We start from the raw sequence: 26,384 nt of genomic DNA, 5'->3' as shown, positions 1-26,384 counted from the left end.
AATGAAATTCCTAACTAAGAGAGTTGAGAAATGCAAATTTTATAGAAAACAACTTTCTTAGTAAAGACAATCAAAGAAACAATTCTCTTTATCTTTCCAAGCATACAAACATGACCACTCCTTACGTGCACGAAAAACTCTTTTTCTTTCAAAACCCCTCAAAGCTACTTGAAACAAAACTTTTCAAAGGAGATGCTTTTGTATTTTCTCCTATTTAATAAAGCATATAAATCTATTTTAACGAAAATCAATCTCAAAAGTTATAAAATCTATGAAAACTTGACTCACAAGCAAATCAAAAAGAAATTTACTCTAAGCAAACCTAACGAGGCAAAAGCCTACAAGGATGATTCTAGGTTGTTTTACTTGACCAAAATTAAGCCAATGACCATCTAATGCAGAATCAAAAGACCAGTCAAAACAAAACTCAAATCTTTTTGTTCTTTTTGTAAAATGGAGTTCAATACTCAATCGACAAGCACTTCGAAATTTGCCAAAGAGACCACTCAAAGGTAAGTTGCTCTCACAGGTAGACTTTATGACAGGTCCGACTTCTAAGAATGCTGACAAAACCAGAGAGATCTAAGGCTTGACAACTTCTACCGCCAAAGTCACTACAAGACCTACTCAAAAATCAAACCCTAAGGCTTAAACTTCTATGAAATCCACTAAAACACTCAATGCTATCGAAACAAGTTCAGGTGAAGATCTTTGACAAGAGACTAATGGATCTGGGCAGTAAAACCTAAGAAAAAGCAAAATCTAAGAGGAAAAATGTAAAAAATGGAAATTTCTTAATTTTTAGCAGGGTACGCAGGCAACCTGTTAAGACAGGTGCGGGCCCGCTCTGTGCACACAGCAACAGTGCGTACAAGTACGCACTGTGTAATACTCAGAGGGTGCGTACTACTAAAAAAGCCAAGAAAAAATAAATTCAATCTGACCCTAAGCTAACCCACCCAAATGCAAAGTCACAGAGCCAAAAACCAGAAAATAAATGACTTTTCTCAAATCAAAGTTGCATACAAAGGAAAAGACTTTCACATCAATGGAGTCCCCAGTGGAGTCGCCATTTTGTCAGGCGGAAAGAGTCGATAGTGCAGACACAACCAACCTCCCTAGGAGCCTAAGACTCTCTAGTGACAAACAAGACAAACAAGAGCAATCCTTCTCTAAACATGCATTTACTATATAAGAAATCAAGTGTTTAGATCCTACCTGTAATCCAACGCTGTTGTAGCAGTCCAGCCTCGCTGATCCGGATGAGCTCCTCCTTCACTTCGAAACCTGCATTCACTAACAATCAAACGATTAAATAGCACTTGATAATCTCATAAAATAAAACATATTTAACACATAGACCAAGGAGTACATGAAACAACTCATAAATAACAAGTTATTGAGAAGAATGGACTCATTTGCATTAATAGGAAACAAAAGGAACAATTACAACCTGAGCCTTGGTGTTGTGCAAGTCCCTCCCAGGGTCCATCAAGAGTTCTCCTTTACTTTGACAAAGCTCACCCACTTCCAAATAGAACAAGCAAAGATGGCAATCTCTCCTCACAAGCTTCTAAATGGCAGTCCTAATTCCAGCAGCATCTACCCTTAGAAATGTTTAGCTTCCAACCTCTCTTCCTTCTGGCCCAATGCTTGTATTTATAGTGGTTTAGAGGAAGTTATTCAGGTCCACCATCAATGGGATGATCCCATCTTTGGGTGGGATAGCTCCCTTATTGATGGGATAAGTTCCCCTTTGGTAGGGGTACATGAACCATCTGGAGGCGCTCAATACACGTCGAACAACCTTCTAGAATGCTCTAGAAATGACCACAAGTAACTTTTTAAAGATGAAACTTGCGCATTTTGACTTTTACAGGGGTACGCACCTGCCCCTTTACATACAGAGCGTACAAGTACGCAGCTTTTGTGAACATTAGGTGCGTATCCGCAGGTAAGGTTGAGAGAACCTACGTACCCAGAGATAAATACATTTATAAAGGATTTCTCTCTTTTTGGAGTTTGACATGGAGAGCAGAGGCATAAGACTTGCCCAGGAGGATAGCATGACTGTTGATAGAGCCATACTAACTGTAAATAGTCATGGTGACATTTTTTAGTGTAACAGTTGATTTTCTCTGGACAGAAAAATGTGAACATGCTTTCAAGGCTCTGAAGAAGCTTGTGTCCACAGCCCCAATCCTTCGAGGACCAAATTGGGATTTTCCATTCCAGATATCACCTGATGCCTCAGATACAGCCATTGGAGCGGTCCTTGGGCAGGAAGAGGATAAAAAACCATATGAAATTTATTACATCAGCAAAAATTTATCCCATGCTGAATGAAATTACACTGTTACTAAAAAAGAATTTCTAGCTGTAATACATGCTATCAATAAGTTTAGACATTACATTACTGGATATCCCGTTATCTTGTATACAAATCATTCTGACATAAAATATCTAGCAAATAAACCTGTCACAAATGGCAGAATAACTAGATGGCTGATTCTATTGCAGGAATTTGATATCACAATCAAGGATCAACCTGGCAAAGAAAATCTTGTAGCCGATTTTCTCTCAAGAATGCCAAAGCCAATCGATGCAGCAACAGTTGAAGATCAATTTCTGGACGAGCATCTGTTTGCTGTAGTTGTTCAAACACCCTGGTATGCTGATGTTTCCAATTACCTAGCAGTAGGTAAACTACCGAAACATCTAACCCCTAATGAGCGGAAACAAATTGTTAAGAAGAGTGCTCGATTCTCGTGGATTAGGGGCTATTTGTTTCACACAGGGGTAGACATGCATATCAGGAGATGCGTTCGAGAAGATGAAATATTTGACATTTTAAAAGCATGTCATGATAGACCATGTCGTAGACATTTCGCTGAGCGTAGAACTGGACATAAAGTGCTGCAGACAGGGTATTATTGGCCCACGATTTTTAAAGACGCAAAGAAATTTGTCCAAACCTGTGACAGTTGCCAGCGAGCAGGACGTCCCGGTCAGTCTGATGAGATGCCTCTGAAACCACAGTTACTCATTGAACCATTAGAGCGATGGGCTCTTGATTTCGTTGGACCTATTAACCCATCATCAAACCAGAAAACATATATTTTGGTGGCAACAGAATATGTCACCAAGTGGGTTGAAGCAGAAGCATTACCTAGAGCTATAGAGGACTCTGTCATATAGTTCCTGTTCCATCTATTTGTACGTTATGGCCTTCCAAGAGAAATAATTACAGACGGTGGACCACAGTTTGCTGGGAATAGAATAGCTGCAACACTCAACAACTATCATGTCCAGCATAAAATCACTACTCCATACCACCCACAGGCGAATGGACAAGTAGAAAGCAACAATAAAATAATAGAAGCAATTCTAACGAAAACCATTGCGTCACATAGACGTGATTGGGCTGCCAGACTACCTGAAGCATTGTGGGCTTACAGAACAACATGGAGAAGCACCACTGGTTACTCACCTTATCAATTAGTGTTTGGAAAACAACCCATTTTCCCCATAGAATTCGAAATCCAAACATTACAAACAGCACAGGAAGTTGGCTTAGATCTAACCGAGGCACAGATTAATCGATTACAGCAGATCAATGAGTTGGACGAAATTAGGCTCTCTGCACTTCAAAACACTGCCCTGATCCAACAGCAGCGAGCTAAATGGCATGATGCTCTCATTAAAAATAAAGTCTTCCACGAAGGAGACTGGGCTCTTTTGTATGACTCTAGGTTTCAGGACTTCCCCGGGAAACTCCAGACTCGTTGGTTGGGACCATAAAAAATCCAGAAAGTACATGACAATGGGACCCTTACTCTAATCACTATTAACGGTTCTGGATATGCCTTCAAGGCAAATGGCCACTGAGTTCGTCTCTATCGCAAACCACTCACTCGCGAGTCCTTCTGCCAGCAACTACGCCGAGACTCTGATATGGAGATTTTGGGAGAGGAAGAGAAGTCTTCCTCACCTGTAATTCATTAAGGAATTTATTTCTTTTTACAGTTTGTACATAAGTTCTTTTTTTTGAATCATTTTTTTACATATTTTTGAATTAATGTTTTGCTATCATTTTTGCTATTCCTTTTTCAAAAGAACAACATTTTCTTCTGGCTGTGCCTTTTTCAAAAGACAAAATCCCTTTGGATCAGCCGTCATCTCGTTGTAATTTGGATCTTTTTCTTTATTTTTGCATGTTTTGTTGTTCCTTTTCCAAAGGAACAACGTTTTCGATTTTTGTCGTTCATTTTCCAAAGGAACGACATTTTCTTGTTTTGCTGTCCCTTTTCTAAAGGAACAACATTTCGATTTCTGCTGTTCCTTTTTCAAAGGAACGACATATCTGCGTGTTTTGCTGTTCCTTTTCCAAAGGAACAACATTTTCAATTTCCGTTGTTCCTTTTCCAAAGGAACGACATTTTTGCATGTTTTGCTGTTCCTTTTCCAAAGGAACAACATTTTTTATTTCTGCTGTTCCTTTTCCAAAGGAATGACATTTTTGCGTCTTTTGCTATTCCTTTTTCAAAGGAACAACATTTTTGGTTGCTGTTGTTCCTTTTTCAAAAGGAACGACATTTCTGTGTGTTTGCTGTTTCTTTTCCAAGGGAACAACATTTTTTATTTTTGCTGTTCCTTTTTCAAAGGAACGACATTGGAATGTTCCGTTGTTCCTTTTCCAAAGGAACATCATCTATGTGTTCTGCTATTACTTTTTCAAAGGAATGACATTTTCTGCTATTTGTGGTCTTTTGTTGATCCTTTTTCAAAAGGAACACCACTTGCATGCTTTTTCTCTCCCTGTGAAACAACTTGTTCCTTTTGTTGATCTAAATTAAGGATGCTTATTGCTCCTGTTCTTTCAAGTCTTTTAGAATATAGCTATGCACTTATGCAATGGATACAAAATCACAACATACTAAAATCAACCAATCATAAATCGCCATCTTTATAAGGGTCTGCATTGGTAAGAGGACAAAAGGAAGGACACACTTATTTATCATCTTATGCTGTCATTATTCTACTAATTCTACTATGATTGTTCATCTTTATCATGACAACCCCTTTTTAATCCTCTTTGATTATTATGTAGGAATAAGAGCAAAGGGTTTATATCTTCCTATTGAGATGTTAAGACTTCTTCCACCATTCCTACTCTTAAGGAGTGTTGAACCACCCCTTGTGTATAAATAAGGGAAAGTACTTTATGAAAAAGAAAGAAAAAAGTAAACATGACTTATAAGTTGTCAAATGCAGGATAGGGGATCTCATCAAGAGCCAGCCTACCATGATCATGAGGACGAAAGTGAAGTGGCATTCCAACTATGGCCACCACACCAAGGATATGGTCCAAAAGGTATATCAAATAAACAACCCTTGGAACAGGAGCTCTCATCACGAGTCGGCCTGCCCACTTTTCGCTCCTTCCTCGTGAAGGGCATTATGGTTAACTAGTCACCAAGCCAGCATAATGGCCTACATTTTGACATCACACAACATTTCCTAAGTATACACAAATGATCATGGTTCCATGGGTGAAATAAACAACTCTGCCAAGGTTATGGACACCTATCGGCAGCAGAGCACTGTTAATGGTATTGAAGTCACATTATTTACACCAATAGGTGAGTTATTAACACCCTTCTGTTTCTTATACCCAAGGATAATTTTAGGGGCGAATGTTTGCCCTTTGGCGAAATTAAGGGGTTTTAAATTTTTAGTGGGCGAATATTTTGTATCATAGTACATTTTTACAAATCACCTCAAATAGCCCACCTTATTTTAGGGGAGAGGGTAAAAAAGGTAAATTTAGCCCTTGAAATTAGGACTTACAACCTTCCATTCGCCCATTTTCAAGAATAGGTTTTATTTAAGTGAATCCATTCGCCCATTTTCAAGAACAGGTTTTATTTAAGTGAATCGTATGGGCCAAATACCATATTTATAAAAGATGTATGGTAAATTAATAAAAATATAAATAAATGAGAGGTATGGTAAACAAATAAAACATTTTTTATATTTACTCCATAAGTCACCTTATATACATGTAAGGGTGTAAACAAATAAAAATATAAGTAAAGTGGAGGTATGGTAAATAAATAAAACGTTTTTTATATTTACTCCATAAGTCACCTATATACATGTAAGGGTGTAAACAAATAAAAATATAAGTGAAGTGGAGGTATGGTAAATAAATAAAACGTCTTTTTATACTTACTCAAAAGGTATGGTAAATAAATAAAAATATAAATAAACTAGACGTATCGTAAATAAATAAAACCTCTTTTTATATTTAGTCCATAACCCTCGTTCTATTTATGACGGCTCAAGAAAGAGGTTTTATTTAAGTGAATCCTATGGGCCAAATACCATATTTGTAAAAGAGGTATGGTAAATTAATAAAAATATAAATAAACGAGAGGTATGGTAAACAAATAATTTTTTTTTTTATATTTACTCCATAAGTCACCTTATATTTATGAACACTAAAAAAATGGGTTATATTTAGGTGAAACCTATGGCCAAAATACTATGGACAAATACCATGGACTATATTGTTATTAATACCATGCAAAAAACCATTATTAACCCTAATATTAGAATTAATAAAAACAAAAATGGCACATGGTATTGACCCATGGTATTCACCTGGAATGTAGCCTATTTAAATGGGGGAATTAAACCAGCATGTAGCCTATGCTAAGATTCACTAGGACTTTACAAAGTTCTATTATTTAGTGAAAGACTCGCCAAGATCTTACAAGATTTTATAATTGAGTAAAATATTCGCCATGCCTGGTGAGAGATTCGCCAAAAAATTATATATACATATTATATTATTGATAAAATCGCCTTCCATTTTTCCTATATACCATGGAGATTCGCCCATTTATTATATTTATAAATTTAGGGGGGGTTCTTAAATTTTTCCCTACTTATACCTTAGTAATTAATCATATATCATTCCCCGAATTATATAACACATGTAAATTTATTATCACCAATCATGGCAGAGTAATTGACAATGACCGTAGGAGATTTGGAAAGTACAACAGATGTCCTATCCTCCCAGCCTCGCATCATATCACAGCAGCCTCTTACGTAATAAGCGATCTAACTCTACGCCTCGATTTCGGTAATTCGTTGTTTTTGTAAACATGGCATATTGCCATACGTTGTTCCTTTATGACTCTGTTTCAGAGCGGGCGCTGCTCCTTTATTTGACGGCTGGGACAACCTATCACATTGCGGGGGGGGGGGGGGGAGGTTAACCTCATTATTCCCTGGATTACGTGTCAGCTCACTATTCGGGAAAGTTGTGTACTAAGGTATGGCATAGCTCAACGGCATACTATTTTTATTTTTTCTACACGAATTGCTGTTCATAAGCCATTTCTATTGTATACTCTATTTTTTTTTTTGAACAAGTCTTGCGTCTATTAGCCTCTCTGTGTTTCAACAGCACGAACAACTGCCGTTCCATTGAGAGTTTACAGTGAAACCATGGGAGGAAGATCGATTCGGAGGGAACCGCAGGTGTTGACAGTCTCCGCTACTGCCCGGGAAATCCTGGCAAGAGCAGGGTGGCTGACTTATCTCAACCGCTTGCAGGAGTCTAACGAGACGGTGGAAATTGAATTCCTGCAGAATTTGCAAGAGGATTACTCCACAGTGAGGGGGAGACATATAGCAGTCACCGATGACATAATCGCAGAAGTCTCGGGACTACCAGCCACCGGACCTGTATGGACGTTAAAAAATGAGAGATTGCAGAAGATTATAGAAATCTTCCGGGACGAAGGCCAGAGCCTGGCAATTAGAGGAAAGGGAGTTCTGCCAGCAACGCTAGGAGATCCCTAGGCAGAATTGGCAAGGACCGTTCAAAGCTACATCACCTGTGAAGGCAGAAAAGACGTGGTAAGACCACGACATCTTAAACTCTTAGCTATATTAAAGCAGAAATGCTCTGTAAATTTACCTGCATTTTTGAATTCGTTACTTCATGACGTTGCACGAAGCATACAAAAGGCACAACATGTAGAGTCAGTTGTTAGTCATCATTGGTTGATTCGGTTAATTGTCATTCATAGCCTCACCCAGCAGCAGAGTAGATGGGAAGAGCTAATTGCCATGATAAATGGGGGATTGATAGCACCATCCCTAAAACGTAAGCATGCCACCAGTACACCTGAGCGTCCAGAAAAACGCAGGGAACTAGCAAAACAGAAACATGCCACCAGTACATCCGAGTGTCCAGAGAAACACAAGGAATTGGCAAAGCGTAAACATACCACCGATACACCTGAACAGCCAAAAAAACGCAGGAAATCGGTTTGGTTAGCACGGATACGAGGGAGGCTGGAGAAGCTCCAGGAAAACACCAGCCGGCTGGTAGAAATTGAAGATGAGAAATATGAAGAAGAAGAAAAAGAAGAGGCCGAGAAATCTGAAGAAGAAGAAAAAGAAGAGGTCGAGAAATCTGAAGAAGAAGAAGAGGCTGAGCAATCTGAAGAAGAAGAAGAAAATGAAGAAGGAGCCGAACATTCTGAAGAAGAAGCCGAGCAATCCGAGCAGGAGGAGGAAATGGAACAGCATGAAGGAAGCCCATTGCAGGACCCAGTGGGAGAAGATGAATTGGCCAAAGTCTTGGCCAATATGGGCGAATATGGCCAACCTTCCACTCCATCAGACCTCCATGACGAAAAGAAAACCCAAGAGGAAAATGCACCTGAAGAATCACATGCAAAGGAGGCAGAAGAAGAGAATCTGCCTGTTCATGATAAAGAGACGATAGGAGATACTGAACAGGAACAATCTGTTCCTAACCAGAAGGCACCGAAAGAAATTCTGGAGGAAGCAGGGGCATAAAGAGAAGTCGCCCAAGAAATGACAGAACTAGTTAGGGTTCCTGCCCCAGAACAGCCAGAGAAAAACAATGAAGAAACACCCTAGAAGGAAGATCCAGGAACTAGTCACAGTCCAGGCCGCAGTGAACAACCTGCTATTCCTTCTAAGGAAATTTTGGAAATTAAAGAACTGCGAAAGGAACAACAGAGATTATTGAATATAATAGTCCAGCTCCACCAGTAGATTAGGATCCTGAAAGCAAGGAAAAGGGTAAAAAGGACTTCAGGAAGGAAAAAGGTGACCACTCCAGCAAAACCCCGCAAGGCAAAGGGGCGGAGGACTAGAATTCATCCTGCTGTTCAAAACCCTGTCGAGAACCAGGCTGCTGTTCCAAATGATGCTGAGGAACAGACTGTTGTTCCAATTGAAAAGGAACAGCAACAGACTGATATTCACGTTAAAATAGAAATGGATGACATGATGACCTGTGATAAGGAAATTCAGACGGAGGCACCACTTTCGGGAGTGATAAGGGTTCTGAACTCAAAGTAACGCAATAGGAAAGTTCAGGTAAAACTCCCGGCCTCCACTACTACGTGGAGAAGAGATCCAAAAACAGTAACCCTGCGAAAGGGGTTGAAGCAAGCTCAGCAAAAAGCAGAAAAGATTAGAGAGCAAACGGTCCCTCACGAAAAGTATGAAGAGCTACAGCAGCAGCTTAAGAACGTCAATCAATCCGAAAGCCAGGCTTTTGAAGGTTTGCGGAAGGAACAAGAGAAAGTCGCAAAGGTAACTCATAGGCTAGATATTGTTATCAAGCAGATGGATACCTTGTGTTCTTTATACAATGACGTCTTAGCATGTAGAGCCCCTGCCAAGAATTATGCTCTGTTTCTACTAGAACGGTATTTGCAATTAAAAATAAAAGCTGTTAAAGCAGGTGCTCCCATACAAATTAACACTGTCAATGATTTTATAGACTGCTGTAAGCACTACGGGGTAAAAGTCCAGAGACTGCTGTGTGAGTTCTATTTACATAACCTTGTATTAGACCAGGAGACCGAGCTGAACCCTGGCCCTTTTGTTGGTGACATCCAATTACAGGCGTTCATCTCATTTGGGGTTAATCAAATTAAATGGCTTAAAGCCTATAATACTTTCCAGAGGCAATAAAACAGCTTAGATTTGTGGGTAAGCGCTGAGCCTAGGAACCCAGTATAGTTGTGGAAAGCACATAGAAACCTCATGAAGACTTCGGGTGTAATTGAAACATTAGGACCCATGCATGAGGCACTCATTCGACAGGGATTAGAATACTTTCTTTCTATCAAAGACCTTGCCATTGATGCAACTAAATTTCAGTATCAAATCTCTAATCCGAATATCCAGCTCAGGGAACTGTTTAAGTATGAGAATTTTAAATTAGCTACCAACTGCTTGCACCTCTATGGTGAAATAATTTTGAGGGCAGGGCCATCTTGGTTAGGATATAGGTTCCGGAGTCCAATTATTTGGCACCCTGCACCCGGATACCAAGCCCTGTATGAGATGCCAGAGGGTCACACAGGCCATTTCTTTGACTACCTAGTTACTCATCATGGTTGTAGGCCTCCACATGAGATTCCATCTCTAGCCTATTCTCTCACTGCCTTGCATGTCAACTACAATGTTTTCATGAGGGCATGAAACAGGGTAAGCAGGGGGGTGTGTGGGGTACTAAAAAAGGTATGTTTTTAATGATTATTCAGTATCTTTTCATTATAACTTGCAAACCTTTTTTGCATCATGAACTCGGAAAACGATAAATAATTATAGCAAAACATGTGAGATTAATATGCAAGACTAAAATGTTGACAATTGTCATTTCCTTATGCAGGGAGGAGTGAAAACGAGAAGTTGTCATTCCAAAGGAAAGGACAAGGACGGGTTAACCGTTGTCCCTTTGACGGGAGACCGAATGCAAACAAGGCAAAGAAAATCAAAGCGAATCAGCCCAGAAAAGGAGGTGGAGATATCAGCTCGGCACAGGAGAGAAAAGAAATGACTGACGACTAACAGTTCAGCGAATCCCTCAGGATCAAGGATCCTGAGGGATCGCTTTTTTTATCTATTTTTGCACTTAGACATCTCCGTCGTCACCCTTATAAAAGGGAAAACACTGTTAGCTCGAGAGGGAGTTAGACATGATTATGCTTTTATGTAATTTCTTTTAAGATCAAAACTTTGATCAATGAGTCTCGATAAGAATTGGTTTATTGTAATTCTGCTTTATGCATTAATACAAACTTGGTGATTACTTCATCTCTGAGTCTGGATTAACTGCAAGCGGTGTACCCCTGGAGGCTAAGGGCCTGGCCCTGGAGGACACTTGCTCCTGTATTATTACGTTGGTTTATGCGTGGTTTGCCTATCGTCGTTATTTGGTAATCTGATGTGTTTTATAAGTTTACATCACATGCTCTGTTATGTTTAATTCATTAAGGTTTCCATAGAGAGAACTATTGTATTGACTCTACATCATATTACTATTCTTTTAAGAGTTGATCTAATATTACTAGCCTTAAAAGAATATTGTTACTATTGCATTACAGAGCTTTTGTTCCGTGCACCTGTTCATTCACGTTACGGAATTCATCTTGGGAGTTATGTTCTTTACGATTGTTGGATTTATGAACAATTTTGTTCCATTTTGAAACACAGTCATATTCCTTCTAACTAAGATTGATGCTTGGATCAGATTACTATTTAAGTGTGTTGTGTGCATATATGGTTTTCAAGTGTTGTTCCATAGTTTATCGGTAATCGGTGTTGTTCCATTGGTGTGTGCTGTTCGATTCGCCCTTAAGAGTGAAAGATTGATGTTTGATTATGATTAATGCATTTGATTTGATAGATTACGATTGTTACTGCTTGTGAGACTTGCGGTTCTATTTCTTAGCTGCTGTCCTATTTCGAAATTGTTGTTCCATTATAGACTTGCTGTTCGATTTCTTATTTGTTGTTCCATTTCTTGTCTGCCATTCCATTTCCTGTCATTTGTTATTTTGGTGTGAGGAATGATCTAAAGCTGTAGTGAGCATTGGAATTTACTGTCCGGCTCCCAGATCCACGATCTGTTCTCTGATTTCCTTTTCCATCAGTTTCCAAAGGGATGGGTTATTGCTACTGAACCCTTGACTGATAAGTTGCTTATTCGTTTGAAGGTGTGATTTACTCTTTTAAAGAAGTTAAGCTGTAGACAAGCATCCATTTACTCTTGTATTTCTGAACATTGTACTACTAGCATTACTCTGGCAAATGATAGCCTCAGACTGAGGCACTCTTTGAAATAACAAAACTCTCCCGGATTGACATAATAATGTGAGGTAATTAGAGGTGAAAGATACCCTTTTTATAGCTCTACACCCGTCTCAATCAACATAACAACCCATACCATCTAATAAAGGCCCTCCAAAATGGCTCATTAAAACCCTTGAAAATGTTCATACTGATGAGGTTGGAAAGACATGAACTAGAAGTTCCAGCAGACAAAATGGAGGCGATGTAGATGATTCTGATTCAATTGATGATATGGATGTTATTTATGATTTTGAATTAATTTTTTTTTACTAATTTTGAACCAAATTCCTTTAAAGAAGTTGCTTCTCATGATAAATGGAAAGAAGAAATGAAGAAAGAGTATGATGCCTTCATAAATAATGGAACATGGAAGCTGGTGGACCCTCCATTTAGAACCAAACCAATTGGATGTAAGTGGGTATCCAAGCACAAGTATAAATCATATGGTTTACTTTAAAGGCACAAAGTAAGGCTCATGGAAAAAGGATTTGCATAGAAAGAAGGTTTTGATTATGAGGAGACCTTTTCCCCCATAATAAAATGAGCCACCATATAGAATCTCTTTGCCTTGGCAACTCAAAATGGACGGAAAGTCCATCAAATGGATGTAAAGACTGCTTTCTTGAATGGAAACCTTAAATTAATTAATTAATTAATTAAAATATATATGTGTGTGTGTGTGTGTCTCAACCAAAAGGATTTTTGGTGAATGGAAGAGAACAAACAGTATGCAAACTCACCAAATCCTTATATGTCCTAAACAAGCACCGTGAACTTGGTATGAGCATTTTCTGAAACTAAATTTCAATCACTTTAATATTGATGATGCAACTTTATTTTCCAAGAAAGTTGGAAAACGATTGTCTATCTTGTGGTATATGTAGATGATCTATTGATAATAAGGAACAATGAAAATTATTTTTCATCCATAAAGAAAGAATTGAAGAAAGGATTTGAGAATAGCATGGTCATGATCTAGAGTTGGTGAAACACCTTTAGGAGTCTCTCTAAATGCCTTAGAATTATTGTCAATAACTTTTTGGAGATCCAATAGAGTAGTGGATACAAATGTTTGAACATATAATGTGCACAATTATGCAATTACACCATGGTGTCCCTTTTTAGTACTTTTGTGGTGTTATTAGAGCTTATTACTTTAGAGGGTTTCCCTTAGATATGTCTAAGCTCAATTTTCTTATCTTATGAGGAAAATATCATTAAAAGATCTTGAACATTAAAGGCAATTGTTCCCAATGATTGTAACAGTTGGGCCTTTAATAAAACATCAACACCACCCATTTGGATTGTGTTCATTGGACTATCCAATAAATATTCCCCATTTTTAGCTTAATACTATGGCACTTACCTAAACAATTTATGGTACTTACTTTTGCAATCATTACTTGAAATTTTGGTGCAAAAAATGCAAAGTAATTAAGAAGTTTTTCCAATTTGTAATTGATGAAATTATGGGTACTACCAAAATCAATCGACATTATTACATTTTTCCTTTTTTTTATCCTTCTATATTTAGGGTTTATGGAGTACTAATGGTGGCCAATGAATGATAAGATGTTTTTGGAGACATATTTTCTAGCTCTAGATCTTGTGACAATTCCATTTCTTGATCTTCTTCCTCTTCCTGATCTATGTAAAATGATTTCTTTTTGTTGCACTTATGCCTCTTATTATACTTGTCACAATTGAAAAATAGTGTATTTTTCTCTTCTTTCATCCATTCACTAAGGTGTCAACCCTTTTGGATGAGTTAGGTTAGGAGAGGGAGCACGATGTTCTCTATAGTTGTTATTGACCACTCTTCTATTAGCCATATTCTTTTCTACATCTTTCCTTGCCAAATTGAAAACATGCTCTCTATGTTTATGTTCAAAGAAATGCATCTCATGTTGGATGTTTTCCAATAAAGTTCCCACAAAGAGGTTTAACAAAATATCCTCTGAAATGTCATTTACCTTGAGACTCAACTTTTGGAATTGTCGAATGTGTTCTATAATTGGACCTATTTGTCAAAGATTTGTCAATTGACTAAATAATATATTTCTCTTAATATCCACATAATTTGTTATCAATTCCTACATAAAAGTGGACCAAGATACAACATAAACCTTTTTCCTTTCACAAAGCCATTAATACCATACAAATTGATCTTGTTCTAAATGCATGGATGTCATATTTACCTTTTTCCATCATGTCACTAGTTGTATACCTAGGTATTGCTCCATTTCGAATATCCATGTTATAGGATCATTCCCATCTAACTTCCTCATATTGATCCTAAAAAGGAAGTAGTTCATAGATGTTGAATTTAAGCCTTGATGGCATGGATACTAAATTGAAAAATCGTGATTATGGTTCTCTTATTCAATATTTTTACTTTCCAATTGACATAAAATACTCCCCTTATGTGATTGAGTTTCAACATAGTTTCTCTCCTTATTTTCATTATTTCCTAGGATCTCCATATATGTTTTAGGAAGCCTCCCCAAGAGAAGATTTTTTATGGAATTCATGTATTTTTGTCTTTCTACCTGGATGGATTTTTGTATTTATTCCTTGTTTTCCTCCATCATTTGTTACATATGTGACAATTGATATGCTTGTATACTTAGCAATGGATATCTTTTATTTCTACATGAGTCATGGATGAGCTTTCTAGAGGCTTAAGTGGTGAAGTAACTTTTTAAACACCCTTAGGATCCATGTGAGTAAATAATAATGATCCTGTTTTTAATAGAAATTTTGAATCCCCAAAAGTATATCTTCTAATAAAAAGTAACTACACCAATTGTAAGTTATGGACCTTTCAAAACCCTAATCTATAGACTATATGGATGGATGATCTTAGTATTGATATATCTATGAAATTTGATTCCTTTTCAATTTAAAATTTTGGCTTGTAGCACTATGATATTTCTCTCTGTAATTCTACATGTCTAAACCGAATTTGATATGCAAAGTGAAATTTGTGGTAACTTCCCTAACGCTTGCTTATCTTTAGCCTCTTCTCAAGAGAAAAATTGTATAGCATTCCAAGAATATAATTTTTTAAATATGATCCTAAAATTTTAGCTGAGATACCTTAGTATCAGTCCTTAGATCCCTGAAAATTTCAAAGTTTAAAACTTCTATAAGAGAAAGTTAGAATGAAAAATCCAAGATCACTCATTTGAAACTAATTTCACAACTATTCACAAACCTTAACTTCCACAGGGTATAGCTCAAAAAATTAGTGAACTAGAATCTAAAACTTTTACCATCTATAATTCAAGATCTTTGTTTAGTCTCTTAAAAACTTCATGGTCTGAAGTATCCCCCCAAAAATTTATAGTGAAAATGCCAATATAAACTATTTGAGACACATTTCAAGACCATTCGTAAACCTTAAATTCCATAGGTATATATTTGAAATTATAGAAAAATAGAAAAAAAAATAGAAAGAGAAACAAAAATGAGGGGAGGAAGGAAAATAATGGCAACAACAAAAAATGGTAAGAGGCCCAATAAAATAACATAACAATCAACCAAGTTAATGAGATCATACTAGATATAATGGGAAAGGACCGTCCTCCAAAAAAACCAATCTTGGAAGTGAAGAAGGAACCAAAAAAGAAAAGCAAGATAATAGTAACAATTATGAGGCATTAGATATTATGAATGAAGAAGGGGAAATTCCACAAAATAACCCCTCCTCTCAAGAGAAAGATCAAAAATTCGTATCAGATCTAGATCTAGAAAGAATTGGATAAAATTTGCCATCGTTAGAAGAAGATCCAACAACATCACAATATATCATGTAGTCTTCTATAAAGGAGGAAGAATTACTCTCCCCTAACAATACAAGGATGGGCCATCTTTTTTCGATAAAAGGCAAGTCAAAAGACTAATAGATAGGTGAGATTGGAGAAAATGGAAAAAGATAAAGAAATGGGTACTCATTCCATTCTAGATCCAAAACTCAAAGGATAAAGAAACGCCAAAAAAGGAAGAAATTTTTCCCCTAGCAAGGGGAAACTCATACAAACAGTAAATAATGAAGGTTCTCTCATAGAATTAAAGGGTATTAAGGTCTGAAAAAAAAAGAATGGAGGAAGTGAAGTCATTAATCAAGAAAGAACGACCCTTAGTTCTCATGCTCCAGGAGACAAAAATGGGAAATCAAGACATCCTTCAAAAACAACATGATATTTGGAATGGAAGAGGTATATTTTTTGTTAGTTCAAGAGGAGCCTGAGGTGGTGTGTCCACCTTATGGGATCAATCATCGCTTAGGTCGCTTGATCTTTGATCATCCAATCAGTAGTTGTGTTAGGTCCCTATAATACTAGTGATTCCCACATCACTATTGTCATTGTAGTCCCTTATTGTTATTGTTGTGCCCCTGTCGTCCCCACATTGTTATTATTGTGCCCCATATAAACCCACTATTGTTGTTGGTGTGCCCTTATATTAATATTTTTATGTCGGCTTTGATTATATTGTGACCCCTAGACTCCTATATATAGAAAGGAGGTCTTTGTCATTTGAATCATTCAAGAATTTTTCATTTATGTAATGTAAATGAGGTTCCCCCCCCAAAGAGGCTACGTTTTAAGTCGTTGATATATCTCTTTCTTCTATTTTGTGAGTTGGTTGCATAACAATTGGTATTATAGCTTTGGATTTTAGGGTTTCGATGTTTCAAACAGGTCATTGTGGTATTTTCATTATAACTTTTTTTTCAAAGAGGTTTCAGAAGCTAAAAAAAACCCATTTGACCCGAAATCGTGATGACCCTCGGATCCGAATTTCAAACCTTCGCTCGCTATATTTTCCGAGATACGATCCAATAAATTTAGGGTTTTGGAAAGATCCCAAATTAAATCCCAAACAGGTGACTGTGGGGAAATTGTCATAACTTTCTCTCTAAGTATCATATTCAAATTTCGTAAGAAGGTAAAAAACGAGGACAGAATTTAGTATTTTCAGGTCTGAAGGTTGAAACAATGACACATGGCACTTCGTATAAGTTCTCTCTACTGAAAAAGTGTATAATCAAGCCATCTTGGGAGATTCGGCATAACTCCTTCTTGGAGAAACCAATTTTGATTAGACTACTTAGAGGGCTACCATGGTACGAAATTTCAGACCTTGAAGATCCGAAATTTCAGAGATACATCAGATTCAATATCAAGCTCCTACAAATAAAAAAAAGGTGTGTAGTCTTTTTAAAAATTTGCATAAGTTTTGTTTGAAAAATTAGTTTGAAGTGATTAAAAGGGAATAGTGAAGAAAATTATCATTAGTTGATGCCCCGAAGAAAGAAAATGGCAACACCTAGTAAGCAACCTGAAAGCTCTACTATGACACATGAAGAAGAGGAAGAAATGCAACATGATATATCAAAATTACAAGACCAAGTGCAACAAATTTCTCTCTCACAAAAAGTAACAGAAGCTAAGATGGATGGTTTGAAGAATGGAATCAATGGTATGAAAGATAAAATTGAAGATTGGAAGAAAGACATGGAAGGGTGGAAGGAAGGTTTGACAAATTTGCTACAAGAAAGGCTTCCTAATGGCAAAAAGGTAGCAGAGCAAACTCATAATGAGAACAAATGAAATGTTAATCATGATTCGAATAATGACAACATTGAAGATTTGAAGAAAGACGTGCAAGGTTTGAAGGAAGGTTTGACAAAGTTTCTACAAGAAAGGCTTCCTAATGGAAAAAAGGTAGTAGAGGAAACTCATGATGAGAAGAAAAGAAATGTTAATCATGATTTCATAGACTCTAACATTGGAATAAAGACCCACCACGTTCCAAAGATCGATATGAGGAAGTTTGATGGAAAGGATCCCGTAACATGGATACTATAGATGGAACAATATTTCGATCTCCATAATGTGCAAAAAACACAAAAGGTATGCATTGCAACTTTATATTTGGAACCCAATCAATTTGTATGGTATCGATGGCTTTGCTCTCGTAAACAAATTGTCACTTGGTCAATTTTTACGGATGAAATGATAGCACATTATGAGGATACAAAGAACAACACCTTCCTTAGTCGATTGATAAATCTCAAACAAAAGGGTTCAATGGTGGAACTTCCAAAAATTGAATATAAGGGTAAATGATATTTCAAAGGCACATAGGATTGATGTTTTCATAGGGACTTTAAAGGATAACATCCAGCATGAGGTTCGCCTTTGGGAACCTGGTTCATTAGAGAAGGCATTCAGGTTAGCACGAAAAATTGAAAGCAAAATTATGGCAACAAGGAAGCTTATCACTCACAATTATAAAGATGGAAGCGTTGTTGCCCCTAGCGTTCCACAACTTACAAGGTTGACACCATAACAATTGGAAGAAAAAAGAGAAAAAGGGCTTTGTTACAGTTGTGATAGAAAATACACTAAAGGTCATAAGTGTGCTAGGAAGAAATTATTTTACATAGATTGTGAAGAGGAGGAAGAAAAGGAACAAGAAACGTCAAAAGAAAAGGATATACATCAGGAACCAACCCTAGAGAAAGAAGAAATGAATCCAACCATATCTGGTAATGCATTGAAAAGAATTACTACTCCTCAAACGCTCAAGATGGAAGGACATATCAAGAAGAAAAAGGTAATAGTGTTGATTGATTTTGGTAGTGCCCATAATTTTATTCATTGCAAGATAACCAAGGAATTGAATTGCTTCCTATATCCAGCACCAGAGTGTCAAGTGATGGTTGCAAATGGAGGAACCATAAATTGTTCTGGAAAGTGCCATAATATCAAGCTATCCATGGCAGAATATGTATTGAATTGTCTTATGCTTTCTATTGCAATGGGTGGTGTTGATTTTGTAATAGGAGTCCAATGGCTACAATCTTTGGGTACGATAACTTTTAATTTTCAAGAACTTTTCATGAAATTTTATTGGGAAGGAAAGGAAGTTGAATTAAGGGGTATCACAGGGAAACACCGAAAGATAAATCATCTCTAACGGCATGACAAAGCTTCTAAAGAAACAACAATGGGGCGTAATTGCACAGTTATGTTCACTAGAAGTTCCCACATTGAAAACATCTATTTCTCCAGATCTCCAAAAAGCCTTGGATGATCATTCCAAGGTGTTTGAGACTCCCAAAGGCCTCCCACCCATTCGTGATCATGATCATGCTATTCATTTGATTCTAGGAAGTGTTCCTCCAAACATCAGGCCTTACAAATATCCCTATGCCCAAAAGAGTGAAATTGAACGTATGGTCGCAGAAATGCTAGAGGATGGTATAATTCAACTGTAAAAATTCCCACTGTAGATCACCTGATAATGCAATATACTAAAGAAAAATACTTGATCTACTTCTACAAACAAACTTGTGGAAGCTTAATCGATTTTGAGCAAGAAAAAATAGAACACATATAACATAGAATGAGAAATCAATCATACATGAACACATAAGAATACTCTGGGGAAAGCCTCAGCTAAAAACCCTGATATCTTTATTATCATACAAGTGGAAATATGTCCAGATTACACAAAGCTTTAGCTCACAAGCTATCCAGCTCTCAGTACAATCCCTCAATGCTGCTCATAGACTGAATAGACACAACATATGCCTTCCCTCAGTCCTCCAAGCCTCCTATTTCCTTGCGCAGTTTCTCCTGGGTCCTCTGGCTGCCACCTGTGTGAATTGACCTCTCACACAACTCACCAAACTCAGAAGTAACTGCGCAATCTCCAAGGAATGAATTCCTTTTTCATGCAAGAGATATCCTCAATGGATCATCTGATCTCAACTGGGTCTCTGACTGAACTAACATGCATGAGTTATTTATGAGAGAATATTCAGTTATCTGAAGTGCAGTAGTTACATGCATGCATGCATTAACTAACTGAACTCACAATCAGTTCAACAAACTGTTGAAACTAATCTAACTATACTTAACTCAGTTAACTGAGCTAACTAATTACAACTCAAAGTACAACTCATCATGATCTCCTTAATCAAGGGATAACTTCCTCAATCAAAGGGGAAACGGTTGCATGTCTCCACATAGACTTAATGTTTGATTTTATCCAACTAATTAACTCACGATGAATTAATTAATTATTTTTCAAACAACTGCTGAAATCAAATTCGAATTTTAATTCTCAATTTTAGTTCAAGGACTAACTAAAATTGGAATGTAACCCGAAATGTTATTTATAGCAATGCTATTTTTAGCACTTCTATATTTAGCATTTCTTGTTGCTATTTTCAACGCTCCCTCTCAAAAAGAAAGGGATTATCTGTCACCCCAATCCTGTCTCTGTGGAACTCTAACTTTCATTTTGGCAATGCCTTAGTCAAAATATTTGCATCTTGTTCCTCGGTCGAAACATATAGCAACAACATGATCCTCTTCACCACACAGTCTCGAAGATGATGATATGAATATCGATGTGCTTGGACCTGTCATGAAATACTGGATTCTCAGAGTGTTTTATACAACTCTGATTATCGCAATAGATCACATTTTGATCCATCCTCTAACCAAACAATGCAACCAGAATTTTTCGCATCAAAATGGCCGCACATGTTGTCTAAATGGCAGCCATGTATTCAGCCTCTACTGAGCTAAGTGAAACTGACCTTTGTTTCCTATTGTACCAAGAAACTGCAGCTGAACCAAGGTTTAAAAATTCCTCCTGAAGTTCTCTTTCAGTTTGATGGACTCCCTACTCAATCTGCATCTGTGAAGCCCTGAAGCTTCACTCCCTTTGTCCGTCTGTACCACAATCCATACTGATATGTGCCTCTGAGGTATCTCAGCACATGCTTCGCTGCTTTCCAAAACAACTTGGTAGGCTTAACCATATCTTGACTTAGACGGTTCACCGCAAAGCACAAATATGGTCGTTTGTTCACTAGATACATCAATGAACCCACAAGCTGTCGATAAATAGTAGCAGCTACTACCTCACCTGAAGTAACATCCTCCTTCCTCTAGTTACTAGCTAGAGGAGTTTGCATGGGCTTGCACTTCTGATCTGAAAATGAAACTACTTGTTTTTGTTGTGCAAGGTATTCATTTCCATTAAATTACAGGTGCAAACGGTTACAGATGTCTTGCAAATGAAACAAAGTGTTTTGGTTAATTTTCTGAGCCTTTAGTGTGAAGGAGGGTTATTTCGTTTTCCTGTTTAACATATCAGATCTAAAAAACGCAGCAAGAAAATTTCACCACATATAACACAACAGCTGATGAGGCAATTCACCCCTCCTGGGCTACATCTGTCGGGTCCAAGGCTCCCAAATGGGCATGTCCTTGCTTTGATTAGATGCTCAAAATGATTATACAGTGAATAAAAAGCCTAAACAAGCAATACCAGCTATAAAAATGAATTCAGAACACAGGAACAGTAAAAAATGGCTATTGTTTCACCTCCAATGGATACACACAACCCAATACAGCTCCAACACTGCCTAGGCCGTAGTGGCTCCTAGAAATTCTTCATAGAAAAAGTACCTAAATATGACCTCTGCTGGCTATGAAACCTATCCCAATGGCTCTAGAATGCTTAGAGTAGCAAAAATAAAAAAAAAATTCGCATCAAAAGGCCTCTCCTAGCCAAAGTTATGGCTCATTCAGTTTTTCTCCAGTTTGCCCCTGAAAATCTCCACTAAAACGGGCTAACTTCCAGTTAGCCCGACTAAATCTGGCCTTACCGCCAATTTTGGCTCGCTTTGCCAACTAAACTGACAGTTTGACCATAACTGTCGGGCGAGACCGCGTGCATGTGACCGAAAGTTTCGGAATGGTTAACCATTTGGAGTTATCTGCTAGGTTTAGGCCTTTGGTTCTGAGCCCGTGGTTTCATGAATAGGGGGCTGACCCCCTTTACCGCCCACCCAAATCTTCAATCAAATTTAAATATGAAATGCGTCTGTTTGTTGTTAAGTTCCAACGCACAGGCGGGCCGGTTAGGCTTGTGGGCTAGCGGCCACCCGACCCGGGGTCGAATCTTGTGAGCCCCATAATATTTTGCCCAAAACCACTTTGCAGTCCAGGGGCCACGTGTCAGCGCCTGATAGGACCTCTCAAACAGCATATTTCCCGAATATTTTGGGGAATATTCCTCAGAATATTTTGTTTTTAATTTTTTTTTTTTTTAAATTTAGATTTTGCAAGTTTTTGGGAATTTTCAAAATGCGATAACTCCACCATACGGTGTCATATTTGAGTGTCGTTCATGGCTACAGGATCATTTTGACGAGGCCTATCCGGTTGTTCTGGTTTCAACCAATTCTGAGCAATTCAAAATTTGAGCATTTTTTCACTTAGGACACGATCACCTGATCACACCTCCCAAATGGGAAGCTTTTGGACCCCAAAAGCTCTCTGATTACCGAAAATGAAGACGAGGAGATTGATTCTCCACTCTTCCAACCTTGAATAATTGAAGTCTTCCTGACTTCATCAAATTGATCTTCTCATGAAAAGATAAATTTTCCCATGAATTCACTGACCGACCGTTGCTAAAATTGACTGAATCATGATGCAAATTTTTGAAATTTGCAAAATAGCAACTATATTTTGCAGAAAGCATACTGTTTCTACAATGGTCAAACTTTGAAGGAGACTTAAAATAAAGTTCACCTTGCCAACTGTTCACATGGCAAATTTTTGCTAAATGAGCCATGTACTTGTGCCAAATCCCGACCAAGTTTTCTCGCCATACTAATCTGCCATTCTGAAACCAACATTGACCCATGCTGAACTGTGTGCCCTCTTTGCTTGCATGTCTTTCCTTCTCATGGAATCTTGCACCGCTTTGCACCGACATTTCGTTCTCTGCACCGATCGACACCAAAGGTAACTTCTGCAACCTTTTGTCATCTTCTTTCAAAGACAAATTGTTATTAGATTGAAACATATCATCATTTATATAAATAATAATATGAAAGGGAAATTGTACAAAATCTTGTTGTTTAACCATCAACAAAGTCAGATTTTGACTTGCATTAACTAGCCTTTTCAATTTCCCGGCATGGACTAAAGAAGATTATAGCTTCTTCTTATGGGCTCTCACAATGTACTCTTTTCCATCCTTGAACAAGTGATACTTATTCTCATGGTGATGGAAGATTGCCTTTCTGTCAAATAAATATGGACTACCCAACACAACACCTGTAATGTCAAGTGGTACTACATCCAGTTCAACCCAATCAACATAATGAGCTTTTATGGTGAAGCACACGATGCACTTCTTTGAGACTTGCAAGTTTGCATCCTTGCATATCCACCCAAGTGGATAAGGCTTTGGATGTGGAATTGTCTCAAGTTTTAGCTGTTTTACCAAGTCTTCTGAGATGAGATTAGCTTGAGACCCACTATCAAAAAGTGTGTCTATCTTTGTGTGGTTTGAGATTATCCTCACATGAAATAGCTCTATCCTCCTCTTTTCATCTTGAGTTTCTTTGTGACAGTTTAATGTGCTAGAACTGGGATTTGTTTCTTGTAAAACCTCTTTCCCCTTTATGTTCTTTAATACCATGGCGATACTTTTTGTCTCATCACCTGATTCAGACCCTAAGTCTTGTTCAATAGTTGCTACAATTTTTTCCTTTTCTTTGGTTTTGTCTTTGGTTTTATATTTCTCTGGTTTCAGCTCCGGATGAAGCTTCCAACAATGGTCTTCATCGTGGCTTGTTTTTGAATAGTTCTTGAAAAATAATTTCCCTTTTTCCTTTCTAGAGTTTGCAATCCTTTTTCTTCCTTTGCCTTTAAAATCACTACCCTCATTTCCATCAAAAGTGTTTTTCCCTCTAGTCTCTAAATGCGTAGCTTGTACACAAACTTCGTCTAGACTAGTAGGATTGAACATAAGGATAGTATGTTGAAGGTAGTTGTGCAAACCACCTATATATTTCAGCAAGGTGTCTTGACTTTGTAAGTCTACCCCTAATAAGAGTTCTCTTCTCCTAAACTCTTGGGTGTAGTCTTGAACATTTTGTCCTTTAAGTTGTCTAAAACTTTGCCAATTCATTATAGCCTTTTGTAAATGAGCAAGAGGATAAAATTGCTTCTTAATTGCGGAAATAAATTCAGCCCATGATAAAGTAATCTTACCATGTTTCTTAATTTCATCCTTGGTCTTGGCTTCCCACCATACCAGTGCTGCTCCATCCATTCTTAAAAAGGCTAACTGAATCTTCGTGTCGTCATCATGTAAATTTTGAATCCTTAAATAAACTTCCAACTATCTTATCCAGTTGCCAAGTTTCTCTGCATTGACTTCACCATTAAACATGGGTAATTCAAATTTAACATCTAGCTTTAGAAATGCACTTTTTCCAGAAGTTTTAGGCTTATGAGGTTGATTTACCGAAGTAGAGGATGATGATGGGGATGGTGGATCACCATTTCCTCCATGTCCTTTCTTTGAATTGTCATCACCTTTCTTTCCTCTTGAAGAGCCCTCTCCTTCTTTCTAATGCTTAGACCCTTCCCCAACCAACCTATCATTTCTTTCCTGGTATAATATTCTGACCATCTCAGTCATGTCCAAAAAATATTTTCTGAATACTCGTTCTTCTTCTCTTGGATCCATGTCTGCATGAACTTCTCCTTCCTTTTCAGACATACTTGAAGCTTCTTCCAAGGCTATTGAGGGTGAATCAAAAGGTGGAGATAATGGCACCCTAGCCCTCCTTGGTTGAGCAGTATCTTGTGCTCTAACCAATTGTCCTTTCCATCTTTGAAGCTTAAGCCCGGTAAGCATTAAAACTTGCAAAACAATCAAAAATATCTTTGCACAAAACTATTACTCAAAATATAAACTAAACCAGAGATTGACTGAAGGAGCTTTTATCTACTTCGCAATTGTATAACAAAAGCATTTTGAAGGTTTCCTAGCTTGCTTCAGACTCTGTCTATAGTTTATATTACTGCTCACAAATTCACAGAAACAGTAACTGAGCTCTAATACCAACTTGATCTGAAAATGAAACTACTTGTTTTTGTTGTGCAAGGTATTCATTTCCATTAAATTACAAGTGAAAACGGTTACAGATATCTTGCAAATGAAACAAAGTGTTTTTGGTTAATTTTCCGAGCCTTTAGTGTGAAGGAGGGTTATTTCATTTTCATGTTTAACATATCAGATCTGAGAAACACAGTAAGAAAAGTTCACCACATATAACACAACAACTGATGAGGCAGTTCACCCCTCCTGGGCTACATCTGCTGGGTCCAAGGCTCCCAAATGGGCATGTCCTTACTTTGATTAGATGCTCAAAATGGTTATATAGTGAATAAAAAGCCTAAACAGGCAATACCAGCTGTGAAAATGAATTCAGAACATAGGAAACAGTCAAAAATGACTATTGTTTCACCTCCAATGGATACGCACAACCCAATACAACTCCAACACTGTCTAAGCCCTGGTGGCTCCTAGAACTTCTTCACTGCAAAAGTACCTGAAGATGACCTCTTCTGGCTGTGAAACCTGTCCTAATGGCTTTGGAATGCTTAGAATAGCCAAAATCAAAAAATAATTCGCATCAAAAGGCCTCTCCTATCCAAAGTTATGGCTCATTCAATTTTTCTCCAGTTTGCCCCCTGAAAATCTCCACTAAAACTGGCTAACTTCCAGTTAGCCCAACTAAATTTGGCCTTACCACCAATTTTGGTGCACTCTACCAACTAAACTGACAATTTGATAGTAACTGCCGGGCGAGACCGCGTGCATGTGACCGGAAGTTTCAGAACGGTTAACCGTTTGGAGTTATCCACTAGGTTCAAGCCACTGGTTCTAAGCCCGTGGTTTCATGAATAGGGGGCTAGCCCCCTTTACTGCCCAACCAAATATTCAATCAAATTTAAATATGAAATGCACTCGTTTTTTGTTAAGTTCCAATGCATAGGTGGGCAGGTCGGCCCTGTGGGCTGGCGGCCACCCGATCCGGGGTCGAATCCCATGAGCTCCATAATATTTTGACCAAAACCACTTTGCAGTCTAGGGGCCACGTGTCAGCGCCTGATAAGACCTCTCAAACAACATATTCCCCGAATATTTTGTGGAATATTCCATGGAATATTCCTTGAAATATTCTATTTTTATTTTTTTTTAAATTCAAATTTTGCAAGTTATTGGGAATTTTCAAAATGCGATAACTCCTCCATACGGTGTCAGATTTGAGTGTC

Source organism: Pinus tabuliformis, chromosome J (genome assembly GCF_031772625.1).
Source record: "Pinus tabuliformis cultivar Carrire ecotype Pingquan chromosome J, CPIR1, whole genome shotgun sequence".
In the NCBI taxonomy this organism is placed as follows: domain Eukaryota; kingdom Viridiplantae; phylum Streptophyta; class Pinopsida; order Pinales; family Pinaceae; genus Pinus; species Pinus tabuliformis.
This window is presented reverse-complemented; position numbering follows the sequence as displayed.